General features: G+C 44.9%; 1 protein-coding gene across 5 annotated transcripts in view; it reads right to left on the reverse strand.

The window, feature by feature from the left end:
• Positions 1–26,554, reverse strand: part of PARG (poly(ADP-ribose) glycohydrolase) — a 216,297-nt gene that overhangs the window by 166,591 nt on the left and 23,152 nt on the right. The window lies entirely within an intron of this gene.

Here is a 26,554-nt window from a genome sequence, read left to right on the forward strand (position 1 = left end):
GTATATTTCCTTCCTAGTATATGTAAAGGACAATCGTTTATGTATTTTCCCACATGTGTATCAATCCAATTCCACAAACCTTGTCATATCATGCAACCGTAGGAATTAACTAAAACTCCTAAACTACAACTACTGCTACATCAACTAATATCTACTATTTCTACAGCCTGGTTTCCTATATCATATTATGTCACATGTGATGTCTCAGTCTTGCAAAGTGAGGTGAGAGGAATTCCACCTCTCCCAGATCTTTTCAAATTTACCCGGGCATCCCCCGTTTTGGTATAACGTGCGCTCATATGGGACAATTGAGTTCACCAGCTTGATCCGAACCCCCTATCTACCGCAGTGCCAACACCTTTCGTGCCATAAACAGCGTCTCGCGCAGGAAGACCCCAGTATAGCGCTCCCAAATCTCCTCCTCCCACACCCCAAACAAGCAGACCAATGGCTCTAGAGGGACAGGGGCCTGCACCAGGGATATCAGTGTAGTCACTTCTTTCCAGTAGTGTAGGATAGTGGGACATTGCCACACCATATGAATAAAATCAGCATCTGGCGAGTGACATCGCATACATTCTGACGACTGAAGCCGACCCATCCTAAAAAGTCGCAATGGAGTTAAATATGATTGATTATATACAGTTGTATCATTCTGTTGTTAACAGATGGTGATACTCCAATTGGAGATTTCAGAATCTCCTCCAACTCCTCTCACTTCAGGGATGAGTCGTTCCCACTTCGTCTTAATAGAGCTTATGACTGATTCTGCCCCTACTGACAGCATATATGTGTACAAGGAGGATATGAGACGCTGGGGACCCTGCGAATTAAGAATTCCTATTACACCCCATCCCTCATGTGTGACTGAAGAGCCGATCTCAGCTGCAGATAGCGAAAAAATTGAGGTCTCGGAATATCATGTTTGACCTGCAATTGTTCAAAAGACTTTAAAAGGTCCCCTGGTAATACAAGTCTCCCACTGAAGAGACGCCACACTGGGTCCAAAAAACAGCGGACGGGTGATTCAGTAGCCCTGGAAAATAGTTATTACTCCTCAGGGGCATTTCAGCTATAAAATCTTTAAACCCTATTACATTCTTGATTTGTCTCCATATCAATCGAGCCAGCCGGAGCAGGGGTAATAGACGTGGGGCATTAGTTTTTTCCAACTCAAGGAAACCTAATGGGCAATCCGCTTGTGCAGCGTGAAGCAGGTGGCTTTCAGAGTTAGGGAGGCAATTACCCGGCATCCAGTTATTTAAAGCTTTAGCCTACCCAGCTAAGTAGTATAGGAAAAAAATCTGGTAACGCCGCCCCACCTCCCCTCTTTGGTCTTTGTAGAGTGGACAATTTACGTTTGGGCCTACTTTTCCCCCAAATAAAGGACGTGACTAGAGAATTAAGAGTAACAAAAAAGGACTTGGGCACCGCTACCGCACTGTGCTGAAGCAAATAGCTAAATTTAGGGAGTAATATCATTTTAATCAGGTTAATGCGTCCAGCCACAGATATTATAATGGGAGCCTACTCCAAGACGCAAACTTAGCTTTAACTAGTTCCAACAACGGGTGGACATTAAGTTGTAGATCAGACGTACTATTGTTAGAAATATGGATGCCCAAATGTTTAAAACTAGACACAATAGGCAGCGAGGAGAGAGCATCCAACTGGGGCATCGGGGTATGGGAAAGGGGTAACAGGGCAGACTTTTCCCAATTTATATGTAAACCTGAATATTTACCAAATCTATCTATAAGGGATATCACCTGCGGCAAAATTTCTTCCACGTCACTCAAGAATATCACCATATCATCAGCATATACAGTGCCTACAAGTAGTATTCAACCCCCTGCAGATTTAGCAGGTTTACACATTCGGAATTAACTTGGCATTGTGACATTTGGACTGTAGATCAGCCTAGAAGTGTGAAATGCACTGCAGCAAAAAAGAAAGTTATTTCTTTGTTTAATTTTTTTTTAAATTGTGAAAAGTTTATTCAGAGGGTCATTTATTATTCAACCCCTCAAACCACCAGAATTCTGTTTGGTTCCCCTAAAGTATTAAGAAGTATTTCAGTCACAAAGAACAATGAGCTTCAAATGTTTGGATTAATTATCTCTTTTTCCAGCCTTTTCTGACTATTTAAGACCCTCCCCAAACTTGTGAACAGCACTCATACATGGTCAACATGGGAAAGACAAAGGAGCATTCCAAGGCCATCAGAGACAAGATCGTGGAGGGTCACAAGGCTGGCAAGGGGTACAAAACCCTTTCCAAGGAGTTGGGCCTACCTGTCTCCACTGTTGGGAGCATCATCCAGAAGTGGAAGGCTTATGGAACTACTGTTAGCCTTCCACGGCCTGGACAGCCTTTGAAAGTTTCCTCCCGTGCCGAGGCTAGGCTTGTCCGAAGAGTCAAGGCTAACCCAAGGACAACAAGGAAGGAGCTCCGGGAAGATCTCATGGCAGTGGGGACATTGGTTTCAGTCAATACCATAAGTAACGTACTCCACCGCAATGGTCTCCGTTCCAGACGAGCCCGTAAGGTACCTTTACTTTCAAAGCGTCATGTCAAGGCTCGTCTACAGTTTGCTCATGATCACTTGGAGGACTCTGAGACAGACTGGTTCAAGGTTCTCTGGTCTGATGAGACCAAGATCGAGATCTTTGGTGCCAACCACACACGTGACGTTTGGAGACTGGATGGCACTGCATACGACCCCAAGAATACCATCCCTACAGTCAAGCATGGTGGTGGCAGCATCATGCTGTGGGGCAGTTTCTCAGCCAAGGGGCCTGGCCAACTGGTCCGCATCCATGGGAAGATGGATAGCACGGCCTACCTGGAGATTTTGGCCAAGAACCTCCGCTCCTCCATCAAGGATCTTAAGATGGGTCGTCATTTCATCTTCCAACAAGACAACGACCCAAAGCACACAGCCAAGAAAACCATGGCCTGGTTCAAGAGGCAAAAAATCAAGGTGTTGGAGTGGCCTAGTCAGTCTCCTGACCTTAACCCAATTGAAAACTTGTGGAAGGAGCTCAAGATTAAAGTCCACATGAGACACCCAAAGAATCTAGATAACTTGGAGAAGATCTGCATGGAGGAGTGGGCCAAGATAACTCCAGAGACCTGTGCCGGCCTGATCAGGTCTTATAAAAGACGATTGTTAGCTGTAATTGCAAACAAGGGTTATTCCACAAAATATTAAACCTAGGGGTTGAATAATAATTGACCCACACTTTTATGTTTAAAATTTATTAAAATTTAACTGAGCAACATAACTTTTTGGTTTGTAAGATTTATGCATCTGTTAATAAATCCTGCTCTTGTGTGAAGTTTGAAGGCTCTAACTTATTTGCATCTTATCAAACCTGCTAAATCTGCAGGGGGTTGAATACTACTTGTAGGCACTGTAGGCCTATGGTATCCACCCGACCTGCTATATCTATATATACCTCGGATATTAGGGAAGGACCTTATGCGTATTGGTAGTGCCTCTATCGCAAGGGCGAAGAGGGCCGGGGAAAGGGGGTAACCCTGACGGGTTCCCCTATGCAATGCAAAATACTCAGATATAGAATTATTTATTATAATACGGGCCTTAGGTTTCATATATAATATTTTGATCCATGTTATAAATTTAGTACCAAAGCCATATCTTTGCAAACATGCGGAGAGGAAAGGCCATTCAAGAGAGTCAAAAGCTTTGGCAGCATCTAGGGATGCCAATGTCCATTTGTTATCTGGCACCAAGGAGCTATACTGGACTATTGACTGGACTCTTCTGATGTTAATGGAAGTACTTTTACCAGGCATAAAACCGGTTTGATCAGGATGTATGAGATTCAATATAATGGAATTCAATCTGGTAGCTAGAATCTTGGTAAAAATTTTATAGCCCACATTCACTAGTGAAATGGGACGGTTTATCATATCTTTGGTAAAAAGGAGTTCAAATTCTCTAGCCACACCCAGACCTGATAAATGCCACATCTGTTCTCAATCAAGAAATCACTTAAATAGGAAATGCCTGACAAAGTGAAGTAGACCAAAAGCTAGACATGCCGCATTCCAAAGAAATTCTGGAACAAATTAGAAGCAAAGTAATTAAGATTTGTCAGCAAACAGGTTCTGAAACCTCTTCAAAATGCATTGGGACATCAGCAAACCACAGTCAGAGCCATTATCCACAAATGCAAAAACACGTAACAGTGGTGAACTTTCCCAAGAGTGCCAGGCTGACCGACCAAAATTACCCCAAAAGAACAGCGACGACTCATTCAAGAGGTCCCAAAGACCCCACAACATACAGAAGAACTGCAGGCCTCACTTGCCTCAGTGAAAGTCAGTGTTGAAAAGTCATGACTCCACCATAAGAAAGAGGAAGGCCATTTTTGCCCAGTACGGCAGAGTTCAAGACGAAAATTATTGCTGAAAAATAAGAACATAAAAGGCTTGTCTCAGTTTTGCCAGATAACATATTGATGATCCCCAAGACTTTTGGGACTTTTATTGACTCACGAGACAAAAGCTTGAACTTTTTGGAAGGTGTATGTTCCATTACATCTAGTGTAGAAGTAACACAGCATTTCAGAAAAGGAACAGCATACCAACAGTAAAATATGGTGGTGGTAGTGTGATGGTCTGAGGCTTTTAACAGCTTCAGGACTTGGAAGACTTGCTGTGGTAAATGGAACCATGAATTCTGCCGTCTACTAAAAAATCCTGAAGAAGAATGTGCGGCCATCTGTTCGTGACCTAAAGCTGAAGAACATTTGGGTTATGCAGCAGGACAATGATCCAAAACACACCAGCAAGTCCACCTCTGAATGTCTTAGGAAAAACAAAATTACATCTCTGGCATGACATAGTCAAAGTTCTGACCTTAAAGTGAACAAGTCAGCAGTATTACTGCGTGTAACCTTCAGACAGTGTCAGGATGGCGCTGTTCTACTGATTAAAATGATACCTTGGATGATGAAATCCGTCTTGTGGTTGTTGTGTAATCTTTATTTTCAGTTAATGAGATTCCTTAATGAAATTCATGGCTAAAAATAAAAATATGGATATCACAGATCCGATCATGCTACAGCGCAGGCATGATGAATGCAAGTTTTTTGTTTTGTTTTTTTTCCTAACAATAAGATACAGTATGCAAAATAGGTGGCACTGAGGGATCAGTTACTTGTCATAAGACATACAGATGAATATGTAAACAGATCACCACATGAAGCCCCCCACAGGCCGTCCTGGAGCACAAGCAGATCAAACTGAAAAATGAGACGGATTTTATCAACCAAGCTATCATTTTATTCAGTATAACGGTACCGACCTGACTGCCTGTAGCTTACTGTGCACAATCCTGCTGACAGGTTCCCTTTAATCCGATTGAGATGCTGTGACATTACCTTAAAAAGGCGGTTCATGCTCAGAAACCCTCCAATGTAGCTGAATTACAACAATACTGCACAGATGAGTGGGCCAAAATTCCTTCAGAGCGTTGTAAAACACTCATTGCCAGTTATTGCAGATGCTTGATTGCAGTTGTTGCTGATAAGGGAGGCCAAATCAGTTATTAGGCTAAGAGAGCAATCACTTTCACAGGACCCTGTAGGTTTGGATTTCTTTTTACCTTATTAATAAAAAATCCCATTTAAAAACAGCATTTTGTGTTTACTTGTGTTATGTCTAGTATTTAAATTTGTTTGGTGATCTGAAACATTCAATTAATGCAAAAGAATAGGAAATCAGGGAGGGGCAGAAACTCACAAATGTACATGGCAAGATAATCAAGAATGATCATTCTGAAAAACTTGTTTCAAGATTATCTTGCATGCAAACAAGTTGCCCAAAATAACGTTCTCAGTGATATTTTGCCCCGTGGAAACACAAATTTTACTGTTGAGAACAGCAACCTACGTGCACAGAGCAATCTATTTCATCCTTCACTTTGGTCAGCGGGTGGAAAAGGCATCTAACTGACCAACGATCCGTAAACCTTTACTGGTCAGCGGTAGAATTAACGCCAGTCGGTCCATGGAAACAGACACTAAAACTCAGCAAATGAAGGACTCCAAGAGCAAAGGTAGAAGAGAACAGAACAAAGGTTCTTAAGCATGGATTTTCCACTAAAAATTACCAGTGACCTGATGAGAGGTGTAGTCACAGCAGGTTTAGCAGGATTGTTTATCAATCCTATGTAATCTACACATTAAAATAGAAATAACAGTTCCTAACGTATCAGTGAGAAAAAAAAAAAAAAGCGTAATGGTAGTAATGAACAGACATTAAATATATACGTGCAATTTAGCTACTAGGAGTGATTAAATAATGCCCCAATATAGGAGTCTTGTAAATTCATGAGGAAAAGCTCCCACCGGCCCTCTCTACAGTGATCGGCAGACTGATCTATATATGAGAATACACAGGAGCCTTATAATTGCCATCTTAAAGGGATTGTCCGGACAGACAATATTCATGATGCATCTGCAGTATAGGTCATCAATATGAGATAAGTGGGAGGCCAACACCAAAGATCAGTAAAAAAAAGCTCATGCACAAGGAACGAAGCTGCTCGGCACAACTCCATTCATTCAGTGTGTATCAGCCGATCCCGGGGACTGTAGTATTCTTGCGAACCGATGCTGTGCTGTAGCCGGCAGCTACACATTAAATGGCGCTACACTGAGCAGCTGTTTAATCCATTTTTACATCTAGCGGCCATCAGACCTGTTTTCTGATGATTTTTGGGGGTGTCGGGTCCCTACGATCTTATACTGAAGACCTACCTAGTGGATGGGGCATTGATATTTTCTGGCTGCCATACCCTTTCAGGAGGAATGGGATGGTGGTGGGGCATCCCAACTTAAATTTGCCAGACTCAAACCCTCATCATCATTTACAGTGTTCTTAACGTCACTTTCCTTTTTTGCCTTATGATATTAAATTCTTCAAAATGGTGCACACTATTAATAAACTAGATGGGCATTTCCTGAAGGAAATACATGGTGCTTGAACAGCGCTGCCAGCTTTACAGCAGTATATCAGGTGTTGACTGTAAGAAAGTAAAGTTAGAATATGAATGTTGTGTATAGCCACTTTGGCACATTCGGCACCCCAGTAGCCATTTGGTAGCCACTTTGGCCACTTGGTAGCCACATGCTGCCACTTTGGCGCTCCGGGCCCCTCAGGGGCCACTTTGACACACTGGGCTTCTAAAGCCACTTTGGCGTCCAACTGCAGTGATGGCGAACTTTGGCACTCCAGCTGTTGGAGAACTACAACTCCCAGCATGCCTCAACTGCTGTACGTTGCAAGGGCATGCTGGGAGTTGTAGTTCTCCAACAGCTGGAGTGCCAAGGTTAGCCATCACTGGGTGGGGCTTTTCAGAAGCCATTGGCGTGCTGCGCCTATAAGACCTTGAATCAGCGATCTGTCAGCTTCTATTAGCTAATACGGGTCATGTGTGGAAGCTGCATTTGCATAGCTGCCATCTTTGTAAGGTCACTGGACCTGCGCTGTGGCTTCAATCCATGTCAGTTGGGGGTCATGGAAAGGTCGCCATTAATGCCTATGGGAAAATTTTTGCTTAAAATGCGATTTTTTAAAAAACTACAAATCGGATCGACTCCAAAAATACATAAAACACCTGTCCCCACCGAGGGCTTCGAAACGCCGCCTGAACGGGGTCTCTGCGCCTTAATTGCAGAAAACGCAGAGAAGTAATATAATAAAATATAAGAAATCGGATTACAATATGTTGCTTGAACCTAGAGGTTCAAGCACCATAATTAGGCAGAAAGTCAAAATAGTTCAAGGCAGGAAAAAAGACTATCACCCCCTCCCCCCCTCCAAGAGAAACTACAATAATACACCAATAGAAAGCGTTCTTATTAGAGCTAAGAATCTTTATTTCAGCAAAGGTATAAAAACATAGCAAAAAAAAAAAAAAGATATATTGCAGACTGGTACATAAATAGAACACATGCATTTTATGTGAAAGTCTTAGTTACTCACTGGTTAACGGTGTTTTTCGGAGTCCATGACAGCACCACCTGAGAGAGGGGATCCGCCCTTCTTAGGAACAGGAAAACCTACAGATACAAAAGGGCGGCACCTCTCCCACGCATCAGTTGGATTACAGAGTATAAAAAGAGGACCTCCAAGGTTAATGCATAATTATATGTACAACAATATCAACACTTGAATCTTTATCACCCGTGGATATGTACAAAGGGAAGACGTGCACACCCAAATTAACTAAGGGAAGGGAATCTATGGGTGCTGTCATGGACTCCGAAAAATACCGTTAACCGGTGAGTAACTAAGACTTTATTCGGTCGTCCATGACAGCACCACCTGAGAGAATTACAGAGAGTAATCACTACTTTAGGGGGGGACTACAGCCTGCAGAACCCTGATACCGAAGGAGAGGTCTGCAGAGGCACCCAAGTCTAGTCTATAATGACTATAAAAAGTGCTCGGAGAGGACCAAGTGGCCGCCTTACAAATCTGGTCGATGGAGACTTCCGACCTCTCGGCCCACGAGGTTGCCACGGCTCTGGTGGAATGCGCCTTCAATTTCTCCGGAGCTACTCTACCTTTTGAGGCATAAGCTAACGAGATTGCTTCTCTAATCCACCTGGCTAGTGTACTTTTGGACACCCTAAGACCTTTCCTAGGGCCTTGGTAGGAGACAAAGAGAGCATTGTCTTTCTTCCAGGGATCGGTAGCTGCTAGATACTCCAAGAGGCATCTCCTAACATTTAAAGTGTGTAGCTTCTCCTCTTTCTCATTAGTTGGTTTAGGGAGGAAGGATGGAAGGACTATTTCCTGCGACCTATGAAAGCTGGAGGCTACCTTTGGTAAATATGCTGGGTCGGGTCTAAGTATTACCCTATCCTCCTTTACCTGAAGAAAAGGTGGGCGCCTAGACAATGCCTGAACGTCGCTTACCCTACGGGCTGACGTTATGGCTATTAGGAAAGCTATTTTGAGGGACAGGCTACTAATAGAGGCCAACGAGATGGGTTCAAATGGCGCTTCTGTCATAGCTGTGAGGACTAGGTTCAAATCCCATGGCGTGAGTCTATTCTTTACTATTGGTCTGGATCTACTCGTTGCTTTGATAAATCTTTTGACCCAATAATTAGCCGCGATGTTGCAGCTAAAGAGGGCCCCTAAGGCGGATACCTGTACTTTAAGGGTACTGGTGGAGAGACCCAAGTCCAGCCCTTTTTGTAAAAATTCCAAGATCTGGCCTATGGGGACGGAATCACTAGTATTTACATTTGAGCTTTCGAGGAACCTTTTCCAAATTCTGACGTAAATCTTAGTTGTCACTACTTTCCTACTTTTTAGTAGAGTGTCAATTAGGTCTGGAGAGAAGCCTTTACTTTCTAGCAGTGACCGCTCAAATTCCACGCCGTGAGATGTAGGCCAGCCACCTGAGGGTGGAAGACCGGGCCCTGGGACAGAAGGTCCGGGAGAACCCAAGGATCGTCTACCGACATGATCCTGAGGTTCGAAAACCATGCTCTTCTGGGCCAGAACGGGGCGATGACTATGACCCTTGCCCTGTCTTTCCTGATCTTCCTCAACACTAGAGGAAGTAGAGATAGGGGAGGAAAGGCGTAGGCTAGCCTGAAGTCCCATTTTATCAGAAGCACATCTACTGCCAGAGGAGTCTCCCTGGGATTTAGGGAGCAAAACTGTGTCGTTTTCGAGTTCTCCTTGGTGGCGAATAGATCCACCTCTGGCTGACCCCATCTCTGCACAATCTGAACGAAAATGGAGGTTTTTAAGGCCCACTCTCCTTGTTTTAACAGATTGCGGCTTAGGAAATCTGCCGCGATGTTCTCTTTCCCTCTTATGTGAAGAGCCGTGAGAGATAAAAAATGACGCTCTGCTAGCTGGAACAATTGTCCTGCCACATTCATCAGAGTTCTGGATCGAGTTCCGCCTTGGTGGTTGATATAGGCCACGGCCACTCGATTGTCCGATAGAACTCGTACGTGATGGCCCTGTAGATACATAAGGAGCTCTTTAGCTGCGAGTACTACCGCTGTTAATTCTTTCAAATTAGAAGACATTTGTATCTGATCTCGTTCCCATAGGCCCTGGACCAGAATTTCTTCCATATGTGCCCCCCAACCGGAAGGACTTGCATCCGTGGTGACCACGCGGGTAATGTTATACTCCCAAGGGACCCCTCTAGACAAGTTATTTCTTTCTAGCCACCATTCCAGGGACTTTATTGTGTTTCTAGATAAGGTCAGTCGACCTTCTAAGTTACCCCCCAGGATTCTCTGATACCATAAAACTTCGCCCTGTAGGAGTTCTCGTATGAACTTGGGCCCACTGGACTGCGGGAATGCAGGATGAGAGGGAACCCAACAGGGACATGGCTTTCCTGAGGGACATGGAGGGGTTGTTGGAGGCGTTCAGGACCCGGCCATGCAGGTGCAGCAGCTTCTCTGGGGGCAGACGGCATTCCTGCTTTTCTGAATCTAGGGTTAGGCCTAGAAATTGTTGAATTTTTAATGGCTGCAAACGGGATTTTTTGATATTAAGTATCCATCCCAACCGCTCTAGAGCCGCCGTTGTTTTCTGTAATTGTTCTAAACACTGCTCGGCTGAACTGCCTATTATAAAAAGGTCATCTAAATAGGGGAGGACTAGAATGTTTAGCTCGCGTAGATGGGCCATCACTTCTGCCATCACTTTGGTGAATACTCGAGGCGCAACCGCCACCCCGAAGGGTAGGGCCGCGTACTGGAAGTGCTGGATTGACCCATCCAACTGAACCGCCAGTCTAAGGAAAGATTGGTGTGCTAGACCTATGGGTATATGATAGTAAGCGTCTTTCAGATCTAGGACCACCATGAAGCAGTTTTGAAACAGCATCTTTATTGCGGTGTTGATTGTTTCCATTTTAAATGGACGTACAACCAGGAATTTATTGAGGGCTTTGAGGTTAAATATAGCCCTAAATGAGTCGTCCGGTTTACGGACCAAGAACAGGGGGGAATAGAAGCCTTTCCCCCTCTCTTCCTCTGGAATTCTCGTCAGGACTTTTTTGTCCAGTAGCTCGAGGACCTCAGTCTCCAGGGCAGCTTGTTCTAGCGGGGAAGATTTGAGTGGAGTTACCTTGAACCGATCTTGAGGAACGCAGGCGAACTCTAGGTGCAGTCCTGTAGCTATCACCCCCAGTATCCAGCTGCTATTCGAGATTCTGGCCCAGGCCGGGTAGAAGGCAGATAATCTTCCTCCTACCGGAGCCACTAGTCATTGGGGCGGCTTCTTATTATCCCGTGATGGACCTTCTTGGCGCCCCCATCCTCCATACATGAAGCCCGTACCTCTGGTTTTTTTGTTGTCCCATCTGTTCTGATCTCTGGCCTGTCTCCTGCGGGAATACCCTTTCCTAGAAAAGGGACGTCTCCAGGATGTATTCGGCAGACTCGGAAATTTCATTTTCTCATCCCCGGCCTTCTCTAACAGTTCGTCTAGGACGGGGCCGAACAAGTATTCCCCCTCACAGGGGATAGAACAGAGACGGGACCTGGCTTGGATATCTCCCGGCCAGCATTTTAACCAGAGGGCTCTTCGGGCCGAATTAGACAAACTTGCAGACCTAGCCGCCATTCTTACTGAGTCCGCCGAGGCATCTGCCAGAAAGGCAGCAGCATTCTGGATAATTGGTAGAGACTTACGGATGGAGGCTCGCGAGGTTCCATCCTTTAGCTGAGAGTCCAATTGATCCAGCCAGACCATCATGGATCTGGCTGCGCACGTGGCTGCTATTGCTGGCCTTAGGGCGCCTGCTGACATCTCCCATGTGCCCTTTAAAAAGGAATCTGCCTTTTTATCTAGGGGGTCTTTAAAGGGAGGCCATATCGTCGAAGGGTATAGATGACTTTTTTGAGGCTTTAGCTACCGCTGCATCCAGCTTGGGGGCCTTATCCCATCGACTTACTATTGGGTCCTCAAAGGGGTATCTACGTTTGAAAGCGGGCGGCATAGAACCCCTTTTTTCCGTTTTTTTCCACTCCCTGTCAATCAGGCTCTGGACTTTTTCGTTTAGTGGAAAAGTCTTTTGTTTTCTGGGGTCTAGACCCCCGAACATAATGTCCTGAGCAGACAGTTCTGTCTTTTTTTCTTCTACCCCCATGGTTGACCTTATGGTTTTAATTAATTTATCCATTTGGTCCAAGGGAAAGCAGAACCGGCTGGAATCCTCTTCGGAAGAAGAAGAGGAGGCCGAGGACTCTGAGGAGGTATCTAGCTTCCTAAGGCCGACTGAAGACTCTGAGCCTGAAACACTAGCTCGTCTTCTTTTAGAAGAACCTTCTTTTGATAGGGCTTTTATTTCAGTCCTGATTAATTGCCTCAGGTCTGTAGCGAAGCTTGGAGCTTCTTCCGCTACCTGTATAAATAGGAAAGAGTGTAAGAGTCTGATACTCCACTCACGTTCTACCCCTCATCTCCGTCCCTACCGTCTGTCTCACGCAAGACTGACACAATCTCTTGGGGTGGCCATCTGGTAAGGGGCAACTACAGAGGGCACATTCCTTGTGCTTCTGCTTCCCTGTGGCCTTCTTCCCCTGAGAATCAAACACATAAGGGGACACTGCATCAGGGTACATTCTCGCAGATCTCTTACCCTTGCAGATGAGGACAGGTACCGGATCATGGGGGGCTGCGGGAGGATCCTTTGACCTAGAGGAACTGCTGTGGCTCCGTCCACTTGAACGTCCCTCCTTCCTCTTAGGTTGGTCACTGGGGCGCTTTGCCACGAGCTGCACCTCTTGTGGGTCCATGGGGGCTTCTGTTGTGTCCATCGCTGGGCCTCCAGAAGCACCTCAGCAGCGATGCCTTCTGTCTTAAGAAGGCTCCCCCTCCGGATTAGCAGGACTCTGTCCGGTGTTCGGGCCCCCCATTGGACCGCTCCCCGCGATCCTCCCCCTATCCTTCAGGTGCCCGGCCCCCTCAGGCGGCGGGCGCGCATCGGCGCGCGTTCACCACAACTGGAAGTCGCCGGCATCCGACTTCCGGTTTCGGCGCTAGGCCCCGCCCCCTTCGCCGCGTCGCTTCCCCGCGCGACAGAGGCCGCAGGGACGCGCGGCAAGGGGCTAGAACTGCGCCCGCCCGAACGGACCGCACCCCCGGGGGAAGGAGACACAGGGGGACCCGCTTACCTCACCAGTCCCGTGGAGAAGGCGACCGCCGGACCCTGTCTCCGCCTGCTCTTACCACTGCCGTGGAAATCCTACCCGGACCCACCGTGGCGCATCCAGGGCCCCCAGCGAGACCGAGGTAGGAGAACCCCCGCTACCTGAGTCGGTCCGCTGGCCTGGGATTCGATTATCCATGACGGACGATCTGTAGGGAGTTCTGTCCTTGTTAGGAACAGGAAACCAACTGATGCGTGGGAGAGGTGCCGCCCTTTTGTATCTGTAGGTTTTCCTGTTCCTAAGAAGGGCGGATCCCCTCTCTCAGGTGGTGCTGTCATGGACGACCGAATAAATATTCAATACATTATAATTGCATTGATCCATGTGCAGTATCTGTATATGCATGCGTTTGCTTTCCACATCACCTATATTCTCTAAAAAAAAGTACAATATTGCCATCTAGCGGTGTTTAGGAGGTATAAATTTCAATAGAAAGAGGATATACGGTATATCTGCACATGTTCCGGTGTGTTGGAAAACCTATAGTTTAGTCCAAATATCAGGATGATTGCCAGTGCTCCCATGAAAAGTATAAAGTGCAAATGCAAAGACTATATACCATATATGTATGTGTATGAATGGTGTTTGTATAGTACTTGAGTATTTATGATTTTCACGGTAGGTTTATTTATAGCGCCACATTTTATGATAAGATGAATATATATATATACACTATATATATATATATATATATATATATATATATATATATATATATATATATATATATATATATATATAAATAAATATTTTTTTTTATACACACACATCCTAAAACAAAAAAAAAAAACACAATCACCGGTAGGTCTAATTACCGTATTTCCAGGAATTCATCCTGACAGCACCATGGAGGACGTCCTTCTTATCCTCATTGGGACAGGAAACAACGAGAGGTTAAAAAGGACCCTCCCCTTATCACCCTTCACTGTTTTCTGAAAGTACCACATCTAGATGGATGCAAAATAAATTTTATTAAACAATCTTATACAAACATTAAGTCACATTTATATAGAATATTTGCAGTAGGGCGGGAACTAGCAGTGCTGTCAGGATGGATTCCTAGAAATACAGTCACCGGTAGGTTTAATTACAGTTTTCCAGTTCACCACCTGACAGCACCATGGAGAAGTACCAAAGAATGATAGTCTAGGGCGGGACTACTGCATGAAGGACCTTCCTACCGAAGGCCAATTGCCCTGAGACTACGTCCAATTTATAATGTTTAGAAAAGGTACTAAGACTAGACCAAGTTGCGGCCCTGCAGATTTGGCCTGCTGACACCCCCTCTTTTTCTGCCCATGAAGTGGCCATAGGTCTAGTGGAATGGGCTCAGAGTATCCAGAGGAGATCTCCCCTGCGCTTCGTAGGCTAGACTTTTCGTAGACCTGATCCAGCAGGCAATTGTGGATTTTGCTGCTTTCCTACCTCTCCTACCTCTATTTGGACTCCAGTACTGTACAAACAAATTTTTGTGCTGCCTCCAACCCCCGTTGCTTCTAGGTACTTGTGAACAGTCTCCCTAACGTCTAGGTTATGATAGGCTTGCTCTTTCGGGTTTCTAGGGTGTTGGCAGAATGCGGGAAGAACGACTTCCTGATTTATGTTTGAGTTTGAAACAACTTTAGGGAGAAAGGCTGGGTTGAGCCTCAGAACTAAACAATCTTCAAACACTTGCAAGTGCGGGTCCTGGATGGATAGGGCTTGTAGTTCCCCTAGCCTTTTTGCCGACGTAATAACAACCAAGAAAGCAGTTTTGAGAGAAAACTTGCTAATGTCCATATCTTCTGATAGATCGTATGGGCGCTTACACAGGGCATTAAGGACCAGATTAAGATCCCATGGTGTAATCGACCTCCGTATCAAAGGCTTCAGCCTCGGTACAGCTTTGGAGAACCTAGCTATCCAGGGGTGCAAGGACAGAGCAGAGTCAAAGAATACACAAAGAGCCAAAATCTGCACCCTCAAGGTACTGGGTCCAAAGCCCTTCTTAAATCCTGATTGCAGGAAGTCAAGAATCTTAGGGATATTTAGATGGGTAGTACCGTATTTTCCAGCGTATAAGACGACCCCCCAACTTTTCTAGCTAAAAATAGAACATTTTCTTAAGTCGGGGGTCTTCTGATATGCCATGTGTAATCTTATATGCCGGGTGAGTGGTCCCGATGACAAAGGGAGGGTGTACGTGGAGTTATCATCCCACTTTTACCTCATGGGTGGCAGCGGTGCTGTCTGCGGGTATCTGTGCTGGGGATCGGTGACTACTCCATCTGCACTGTGGCGGCTCTGTGCTGGGGGTCGGCGGCGGCTCCTCTTTGTCCAGCGTGGGGGCGCTGTGCGGGAGGCGGCTGCGGAGGCTCTCTGTCCAGCGTCGGGGCTCCTCTGGCATTTCCATAAAGCCCGGAGGCCCTGGCAGCTCCATTGCTGTGATGTGGTGGACTCCCTGAAAATGGCCGCCGGAGCCAGTGTATGCTCAGATTCAGATCTTGTCTCCCGAGATCTGAATCTGAGCATGCGTGGGCTCCGGTGGCCATTTTCAGCCACACTGCTGAAGGAGGAGCCGCCGCCACACCGCTGCCACCAATGAGGTAAAAGGGGGATGATAACACCACTTACACACTCCATTGTTCATCGGGACCACTCCCCCCATCAGCATTCGGCGTATAAGACGACCCCCGACTTTTAAGCAGATTTTCTGGGGTTAAAAAGTCATCTTATACGCCGGAAAATACGGTATCTACTGACGCCTCTCCACAATAACTGCAGAATCGTTTCCATATTTTGCTATAAAGGGGGGATCTGCGCTGCCCTCATCAGGTCATAAGCCTTTTTCTATTTTCATCAATGGTCATTGCAGAACTATGGTTACTTCTTGCCATCGGTGCTTGGTGCTCCAGCGGTGACTCTATGGAGATTGGTATTATTGATGCATGCACTTTATCTACCCAATCTCCTTGTAGCCAGCACTATTACACCTCAACAGGCATCTATATGTAGTATCTACTTGTCTGCATCTCAGACTTCTGGGTTAATAGCATGTTTTGATGCACTTTTGGACTTTGCTGTATCACCATTTACGCTCTACTTACATATAGGCATATATTCTCAAGCAATTGTTCCATGGTAACATGTGGATTTAGGCCACATATCTTACATCTAGGACTTTATTTAGATAGAAAAATGATATGCCATATGGTGCCATGTTACTCTTCTTAGAATAGTAGGCACTGTAGTTCACTCCATAACTCTTTTCATCATTGTTTCATTAATATCGCACATCAGGTGCTAACTTTGGTGAATAGACCTGGTAGGCAGTCTTTGGATATGTATCTCCTTTTAAGATTTTTATTACATATGTGTTACAATAAAATTTATTCTTTTTATGGCATATAACTTCTGACGTCTCTTCTGATGTTTTTCTAGTTAAGAAGTTGCCTCTTTTTCTCTAGGCTCAATATAATCTGATTAGTCCCGGATAGGGCAGCGGTTCCTTGTGAACTGGCAAATCCTATCTACCATCACCGTCTGTGTTCTGGTAGAAAAGATGTTCTCAAATGGGAGTCTAGCAAAACCCCCAGAAATTTTATCCTTGGTTCTGGGACCAAGTTTGACTCTTTCCAGTTTATATCCATCCTAGATTCTGCAGCATGGAGACTGGCGTATGGCAATTGGCCCTAAGCTGTTCTTTGGAATTGTCCCCTACTAGGAAGTCGTTTAAATATGGTATAATTGATGTCACTATTCCTCAGATAGGCAACCACTTCTAACATTAGTTTGAAGTCCCTCGGGATCACCAGCTTTATTTTGGCAACTTCCCATTCCTCCAGGATCATGGAGCGGATGTGCGCATTCACCCGGAATACTCTACTCATCTGGGAACGTAGACCGCCGAACATCTCGCCCTGAACAAAGCAAGCTTTCATTGTTTACTCCACCTGCATAGTATCACGCACTGCACGGAGGAGTTCATCTGTTTCTTCGGATGAAAAGAGGTACCGCTTCTCCCCCTTCCGGTGAATCGATAAAGGCTTCACCCTCATCCTGGTCAGATCCCTCTGATAATTCATCTTCAGATATGTCAGACTCCCTGGGTCTCTTCAGAGAACCCTGAGGTTCTGATTGTGTGGTCTGGGAATATCCTAGGCCCGAAATAGAAGCTTGGACCTCCTGCCTTATGATGGATCTCATGTTAGCCATTAAGGGGGCTTGTTCCTCTCCAACAATCTTCATAGCACAAGCCTCACAGAGGTGCTTCTGCCAGGTCTCGGGAAGCTTAGCAGTACAGCTTAGGCATTTCTTATTTTTCACTGACTTTTTGCTATTCTTCTTAGCAGCTGTCAAGGCTGGTTTTCCCCCCAGAATACACAGAGTATGGGCTATGTGTTTTTATTTGTTGCTAATGCTTTGGAAGCCTATTCATGTGCCCCTTGGCTTTGTTCTGAGTCAACCTCTGTTTTAGTGTGATCCTCCATGCTAGCTAATTGAAGCAGTCCCTGTTTAAACAGCAGGGCAGCCTGCACGACGCAAATGATCCCATTTATACGATACCCATCCTGTAGAGCCGGCCTCCTGGAACGCACGCTGAAGCGCACCGCTGACCGCGACCCGGAAGTCCTCTGCCCGGCCTGCAGAGGGGACGCTGCTGCAGTGTAGACTGATGCCGTCTGCGACCTGGAAGTATAGGAAGGACACAGCCGGAAGTTCGCATGCTCGGACCCACTACTGGAACTCATGCTGGCCGCGACCCGCCGCTTGGAGAAAGCAGCCAAAAGTACGTCCCGGGGCCGCAGCATGCCTGGAGGCAGAGCGTCCTGAGTAGAGAGCCTCCAGGTAGGGGGAAGCGGCCCGACCCTCAGGAGCAGCGCTACACTGAGGTAGGCCCAGGGACCCTTAGGAGGGGTGTCAGTCGCAGATTGTTTGGCGGCAGGAAGGGAAAGGATGGGCCCCCCCGATCCTAGCCGATCTGCCCGGTACAGTCAAAGATAGTAGCTCCACTTTCATCGTTCCTATCCTCAGTAGGAAAAGACACTGAAGAGTGGTAAGGGAAGGGTCCTTTTAACCTCTCGTTTCCTGTCCCAATGAGGATAAGAAGGACGTCCTCCATGGTGCTGTCAGGTGGTGAACTGGAAATTAATCTATTTCAGTTCTTCAATACAAAAAGTGAAACTCCTTATGATTATGGCTTACAGTCAATAAAAACCCAAAAGTCATTATCTCAGTAAATTAGAATACTTCATAACACCAAATTGAAAATAGAATTAGATCTATTAGGCTTAAAAGCTCACTCTACCAGATCCACCTAAGTCTCCTGGGCTGAAAGGGCAGGCGCATCCACTGAGCAGATCTGCAGCATTATAGATTGAAACTTTTGTCCAATAGGGATCTAGTCTTTGGCCGGAAAGTACTCCAGGCTGTTTTCCCCCTAGTGCAGAATTGGTTGGTATTCCTCCTATGACTAGAGAAAATAGATTTAGACCTACTGGTAATTCAGGTTTCTAGGAACCTTCCACGACAGCACTAATTCCCTCCCTACATTCTTATATAAACTTCTGAGAATCTAAAAGGTAACCGGTGCTAGTTGTAAGTCACTGGCAACTGGGAGAGGTTTTAACCTCCTTGCGCTTCCTGTCCCCCATTAGGGCATGGAGACAACCTCCTATGCTGTCGTGGAAGGTGATTAGAAAAAAATGATTTTAAAATCTGAAGTGTACACTCACTGGCCACTTTATTAGGTACACCATGCTAGTAACGGGTTGGACCCCCTTTTGCCTTCAGAACTGCCTCAATTCTTCGTGGCAGAGATTCAACAAGGTGCTGGAAGCATTCCTCAGAGATTTTGGACCATATTGACATGATGGCATCACACAGTTGGCGCAGATTTGTCGGCTGCACATCCCTGATGCGAATCTCCCGTTCCACCACATCCCAAAGATGCTCTATTGGATTGAGATCTGGTGACTGAGGAGGCCATTTGAGTACAGTGAACTCATTGTCATGTTCAAGAAACCAATCTGAGATGAATCGAGCTTTATGACATGGCGCATTATCCTGCTGAAAGTAGCCATCAGATGCCTGTTCTTAGCTGAGAGGAGTGGTACCCAGTGTGGTCTTCTGCTGCTGTAGCCCATCTGCCTCAAAGTTCGACGCACTGTGCGTTCAGAGATGCTCTTCTGCCTACCTTGGTTGTAACGGGTGGCAATTTGAGTCACTGTTGCCTTTCTATCAGCTCGAACCAGTATGCCCATTCTCCTCTGACCTCTGGCATCAACAAGGCATTTCCGGCCACAGAACTGCCGCTCACTGGATTTTTTTTCTTTTTCGGACCATTCTCTGTAAACCCTAGAGATGGTTGTGCGTGAAAATCCCAGTAGATCAGCAGTTTCTGAAATACTCAGACCAGCCCTTCTGGCACCAACAATCATGCCACGTTCAAAGGCACTCAAATCACCTTTCTTCCCCATACTGATGCTCGGTTTGAACTGCAGGAGATTGTCTTGACCATGTCTACATGCACTGAGTTGCCGCCATGTGATTGGCTGATTAGAAATTAAGTCTTAACACACAGTTGGACAGGTGTACCTAATAAAGTGGCCAGTGAGTGTATGTTCAGTAAATGCACTCAACACTTGGTAGGTGTACATTTTGCATCGGTTACTGCATCAATGCAGCGTGGCATGGAGGCAATCAGCCTGTGGCACTGCTGAGGAGTTATGGAAGCCCAGGTTGCTTTGATAGCAGCCTTCAGCTCGTCTGCATTGTTGGGTCTGGTGTCCCTCATCTTCCTCTTGACAATACCCCATAGATTCTCTATGGGGTTAAGGTCAGGCGAGTTTGCTGGTCAATCAAGCACAGTGATACGGTTGTTTTTAAACCAGGTATTGGTACTTTTGGCAGTGTGGATAGGTGCCAAGTCCTCCTGGAGAATGAAATTTCCATCTTCAAAAAGCTTGTTGGTAGAGGGAAGCATGAAGTGCTCTAAAGTTTCATGGTAGACGGCTGCGCTGACTTCGGTCTTGATAAAAGACAGTGGATCTACACCAGCAGATGACATGGATCCCCAAACCATCACTGATTGTGGAAACTTCACACTAGATATCAAGCAGCTTGGATTGTGTTCCTCTCCACTCTTCCTCCAGTCTCTGGGACCTTGATTTCCAAATGAAATGCAAAATTTTCATCTTAAAACACCTTGGACCACTGAGCAACAGTCCAGTTCATTTTCTCCTTGGCCCAGGTAAGACACTTCTGGCATTGTCTATTGGTCATGAGTGGCTTGACACAAGGAATGCGGCATTTGTTGCCCATGTCCTGGATACGTCTGTGTGGTGGCTCCTGAAGCAATGACTCCAGCAGCAGTCCACTTCTTGTGAATCTCCCCCAAATTTTTGAATGGCCTTAACAATCCTTTGAAGGCTGTGGCTGTCTCGGTTGCTTGTGCCCTTTTTCTAATACACGTTTTCCATCCACATGCTTGTATACAGCACTCTAAACAGCCAGCTTCTTTAGCAATGACCTTTTATGGCTTACCCTCCTTGTGGAATGTGTCAATTTACTGAGATAATGACTCTTGCGTTTTCATTGGTTGTAAGACATAATCATCAACATTAACAGAAAGACACTCACTAGAAACAAGGTTTGTAATGACTACTGTATATAATGTATGAGTTTCACTTTTTGAATTGAAGAACTGAAATAAATTAACTTTTTGAGAAAATATATATATATATATATATATATATATATATATATATATATATATACACACACACACACACACACATATACACACACACACACACACACAGTGGGGCTAAAAAGTATTTAGTCAGTCAGCAATAGTGCAAGTTCCACCACTTAAAAAGATGAGAGGCGTCTGTAATTTACATCATAGGTAGACCTCAACTATGGGAGACCAACTGAGAAAAAAAAATCCAGAAAATCACATTTTTTTTTTCATTTTATTTGCATATTATGGTGGAAAATAAGTATTTGGTCAGAAACAAAATTTCATCTCAATACTTTGTGATATATCCTTTGTTGGCAATAACAGAGGTCAAACGTTTTCTGTAAGTCTTCACAAGGTTGCCACACACTGTTGTTGGTATGTTGGCCCATTCCTCCATGCAGATCTCCTCTAGAGCAGTGATGTTTTTGGCTTTTCGCTTGGCAACACGGACTTTCAACTCCCTCCAAAGGTTTTCTATAGGGTTGAGATCTGGAGACTGGCTAGGCCACTCCAGGACCTTGAAATGCTTCTTACGAAGCCACTCCTTCGTTGCCCTGGCGGTGTGCTTTGGATCATTGTCATGTTGAAAGACCCAGCCACGTTTCATCTTCAATGCCCTTGCTGATGGAAGGAGGTTTGCACTCAAAATCTCACGATACATGGCCCCATTCATTCTTTCATGTACCCGGATCAGTCGTCCTGGCCCCTTTGCAGAGAAACAGCCCCAAAGCATGATGTTTCCACCACCATGCTTTACAGTAGGTATGGTGTTTGATGGATGCAACTCAGTATTCTTTTTCCTCCAAACACGACAAGTTGTGTTTCTACCAAACAGTTCCAGTTTGGTTTCATCAGACCATAGGACATTCTCCCAAAACTCCTATCATGTACAGGCTTAAGCAGTGGGACACGTCTGGCACTGCAGGATCTGAGTCCATGGTGGCGTAGTGTGTTACTTATGGTAGGCCTTGTTACATTGGTCCCAGCTCTCTGCAGTTCATTCACTAGGTCCCCCCGCGTGGTTCTGGGATTTTTGCTCACCGTTCTTGTGATCATTCTGACCCTACGGGGTGGGATTTTGCGTGGAGCACCAGATCGAGGGAGATTATCAGTGGTCTTGTATGTCTTCCATTTTCTAATTATTGCTCCCACAGTTGATTTCTTCACTCCAAGCTGGTTGGCTATTGCAGATTCAGTCTTCCCAGCCTGGTGCAGGGCTACAATTTTGTTTCTGGTGTCCTTTGACAGCTCTTTGGTCTTCACCATAGTGGAGTTTGGAGTCAGACTGTTTGAGGGTGTGCACAGGTGTCTTTTTATACTGATAACAAGTTTAAACAGGTGCCATTACTACAGGTAATGAGTGGAGGAAAGAGGAGACTCTTAAAGAAGAAGTTACAGGTCTGTGAGAGCCAGAAATCTTGATTGCTTGTTTCTGACCAAATACTTATTTTCCACCATAATATGCAAATAAAATGAAGAAAAAAAAAAAAAAAAAACAGACAATGTGATTTTCTGGAATTTTTTTTCTCAGTTTGTCTCCCATAGTTGAGGTCTACCTATGATGTAAATTACAGACGCCTCTCATCTTTTTAAGTGGTGAAACTTGCACTATTGCTGACTGACTAAATACTTTTTTGCCCCAGTGTGTGTGTATAATATATATATATATATATATATATATATATATATATATATATATATATATATATATATATATATATATATATATAGTTAGTGACCACTGTGTCCACTAGGGGGCGCTGTGTGGGTGTCCCAGGAGAGAGGATGAGTAGCAGAGTGCTGAATGATCGTTAAGTATCCCAAGGTAGGTGGCCTTGGGATGGAAGCTTCAATATGTGTGTTGATCAGCAGAGGTACTGCTGAGCTTCTGTCACAATGTGTTAGGGAGAGCTACCTACAAATCCACCCAGGGGTGTGTTTAAAAACGCCTATAGTAAAGACTTTGTGAGTGTGAATGAGTGAAGGACCTGTGATGAGGTCATAGCCATGTGATCCGGGGGGCGTGGCTACAGACCATATAAGGTGTCCAGGGTAGGTCACATGAATGAATGCTGGGACCCGGATGGTCCGTATGAAAGGTTCTCGTCTTGGCTGACGCGAGACTGACTGAAGGAAGATGGGTCTGCCTTCCTGTACACGTGAAACGTGTGTGTGAGAGTTCCCTGGAGGGAATGAATGTCTGCACTGAGAAGCAGCCATGAGGTAAACCCGGACAGGGGATATAACTGAGGCTAGAGAGCTTGTGTACTGGACATTGCACAACCTGTGTGACCACAGGATAAGCAGAGTGAAGCTCTGTCATGGACGCCATGCTGTTTATATGAACTTTCTGTTGCTGTTCCTGGTTTATGATGCCTAATAAACCACATGGACTGTTGGAGTTATGTTAAGAAACCTGTGCTGGATGTGATTTATTGGCTGCCAAGCGAGTGTCCCCAACCTTGAATGACAGCGCTCACTTACAATATAGATAGATATACACACACAGGGGTTGGACAAAATAATGGAAACCCCTGGAAACATCAACAAAAGTTAGTTTAATATGGTGTAGGTCCACCTTTTGCGGCGATTACAGCCTCAATTCTCAGAGGTATGGATTCATACAAGGTGTGAATTGTTTCCAAAGGAATTGTAGCCCATTCTTCAGTTAAAACACCCTCCAGTTCTTTGAGCGACGATGGTGGCGGAAATCGATGTCTAACTTGAATCTCTAAAATTGACCATAAATGCTCACTAATGTTGAGGTCTGGGGATTGTACGAGCCAGATGAGATGCTCAACTTCATTACAATGTTCCTCGTGCCATGCTTTAACGATTCTAGCTGTATGAGTTGGTGCATTATCATCCTGAAAGATGGCGTTCCCCTCCGAGAACAGTGCTTGAACCATAGGATGCACTTGGTCGCCCAAAATGCCTAAATAATCTCGGCTGTTAATTCTTCCATGAAGGGATATCATTGGCCCGGTGGATCTCCACAAAATAGCACCCCAGATCACAGAACCTCTGCCATGTTTTACGGTTGGGAGAAGGCAGTCTGGATGGAATGCTTCTCTCAGCTGTCTCCAAACGTACACTCGGCCGGAGGTCGGAAATAGGGTAAAAGATGATTCGTCTGAGAATATCACATGTTTCCACGGCTCGAGGGACCAACTCTGGAGGTTTCTACACTCTAAATGCTTGGAAACATTTCTCATTGAGAGCAGCGGTTTTCTAATTGCAGCTCTTCCGTGGAATCCAGATTTGTGCAGCTCCCGATGAACAGTTTTCGTGGAAACTGGGTTCTGTAGGTGTTCATTGAGCTCAGCAGTGATTTTCAGAGCCGTGGTATTGCGATCCTCTCTCACAATTCGCTTTAGAGTCCGACGGTCTCTCTCAGTCAACTTCGACTTTCGGCCGGACCTGTGCTTTGCTGCGGAAATTTTTCCTTCTCTTTCAAACGCAGTCATTACTTTGGAGACAGTACCTCTTGACACACCAAGCATTCGGGCACTTTCTGTTACACTAGCGCCTGCCATATGAGCACCAACAATCTGGCCTCTTTGAAAATCCGAGAGGTCTGCCATTGGTATCAGGTTCTCATCAATGTTCTTACAATTCCGCAAAACAAACCGTTACATTTACATACACATATCACATAACACTCAACTACAAAACATTACCATATGTCACGGTTTGCCAAAACGTTAGGTGTTTCCATTATTTTGTCCAACCTAAATAAATATATATATTATATATACACATACATACACACACACATACATATACACACACACACACACACACACACACACACACACACACATATACAGACCAATAGTTTGGACACACCTTCTCTTTCAAAGAGTTTTCTTTATTTTCATGACTATGAAAATTGTAGATTCACTCTGAAGGCATCAAAACTATGAATTAACACATGTGGAATTATATAATTAACAAAAAAGTGTGAAACAACTGAAAATATGTCTTATATTCTAGGTTCTTCAAAGTAGCCACCTTTTGCTTTGATTTCTGCTTTGCACACTCTTGGCATTCTCTTGATGAGCTTCAAGAGGTAGTCACCGGAAATGGTTTTCACTTCACAGGTGTGCCCTGTCAGGTTTAATAAGTGGGATTTCTTGCCTTATAAATGGGGTTGGGACCATCAGTTGTGTTGTGCAGAAGTCTGGTGGATACACAGCTGATAGTACTACTGAATAGACTGTTAGAATTTGTATTATGGCAAGAAAAAAGCAGCTAAGTAAAGAAAAACGAGTGGCCATCATTACTTTAAGAAATGAAGGTCACTCAGTCCGAAAATTTGGGAAAACTTTGAAAGTGTCCCCAAGTGCAGTGGCAAAAACCATCAAGCACTACAAAGAGACTGACTCACATGAGGACCGCCCCAGGAAAGGAAAACCAAGAGTCACCTCTGCTGCAGAGGATAAGCTCAGCCGAGCCACCAGCCTCAGAAATTGCAGGCTAACAGCAGCTCAGATTAGAGACCAGGTCAATGCCACACAGAGTTCTAGCAGCAGACACATCTCTACAACAACTGTTAAGAGGAGACTTTGTGCAGCAGGCCTTCATGGTAAAATAGCTGCTAGGAAACCACTGCTAAGGACAGGCAACAAGCAGAAGAGACTTGTTTGGGCTAAAGAACACAAGGAATGGACATTAGACCAGTGGAAATCTGTGCTGTCGTCTGATGAGTCCAAATTTGAGATCTTTGGTTCCAACTACCGTGTCTTTGTGCGACGGAGAAAATGTGAACGGATGGACTCTACATGCCTGGTTCCCACCGTGAAGCATGGAGGAGGTGGTGTGATGGTGTGGGGGTGCTTTGCTGGTGACACTGTAGGGTATTTATTCAAAATTGAAGGCATACTGAACCAGCATGGCTACCACAGCATCTTGCAGCGGCATGCTATTCCATCCGGTTTGCGTTTAGTTATACCATCATTTATCAACAGGACAATGACCACAAACACACCTCCAGCCTGTGTAAGGGCTATTTGACCAAGAAGGAGAGTTATGGGGTGCAACGCCAGATGACCTGGCCTCCACAGTCACCAGACCTGAACCCAATCAAGATGGTTTCGGGTGAGCTGGACTGCAGAGTGAAGGCAAAAGGGCCAACAAGTGCTAATCATCTCTGGAAACTCCTTCAAGACTGTTGGAAGACCATTTCTGGTGAGTACCTCTTGAAGCTCATCAAGAGAATGCCAAGAGTGTGCAAAGCCGTAATCAAAGCAAAAGGTGGCTACATAATGAAAACTCTTTGAATGAGAAGTTGTGTCCAAACTTTTGGTCTGTACTGTGTATAATAAAAATATATATTATATTTTAATATATATAATATATTATTATATTATACACAGTACAGACCAAAAGTTTGGACACAACTTCTCATTCAAAGAGTTTTCATTATTTTCATGACTATGAAAGTAGCCACCTTTTGCTTTGATTACAGGGAGATTATTATTAATATAATATATATATATATATATATATATATATATATATATATATATATATATATTATCAGATAGTTTTTATTGAAAGTTTTGGAAATGACAGGCATGTACAACTT

This window comes from Dendrobates tinctorius, unplaced genomic scaffold (genome assembly GCF_039654945.1).
Source record: "Dendrobates tinctorius isolate UK_male_01 unplaced genomic scaffold, ASM3965494v1 ptg000040l, whole genome shotgun sequence".
Lineage (NCBI taxonomy): Eukaryota > Metazoa > Chordata > Amphibia > Anura > Dendrobatidae > Dendrobates > Dendrobates tinctorius.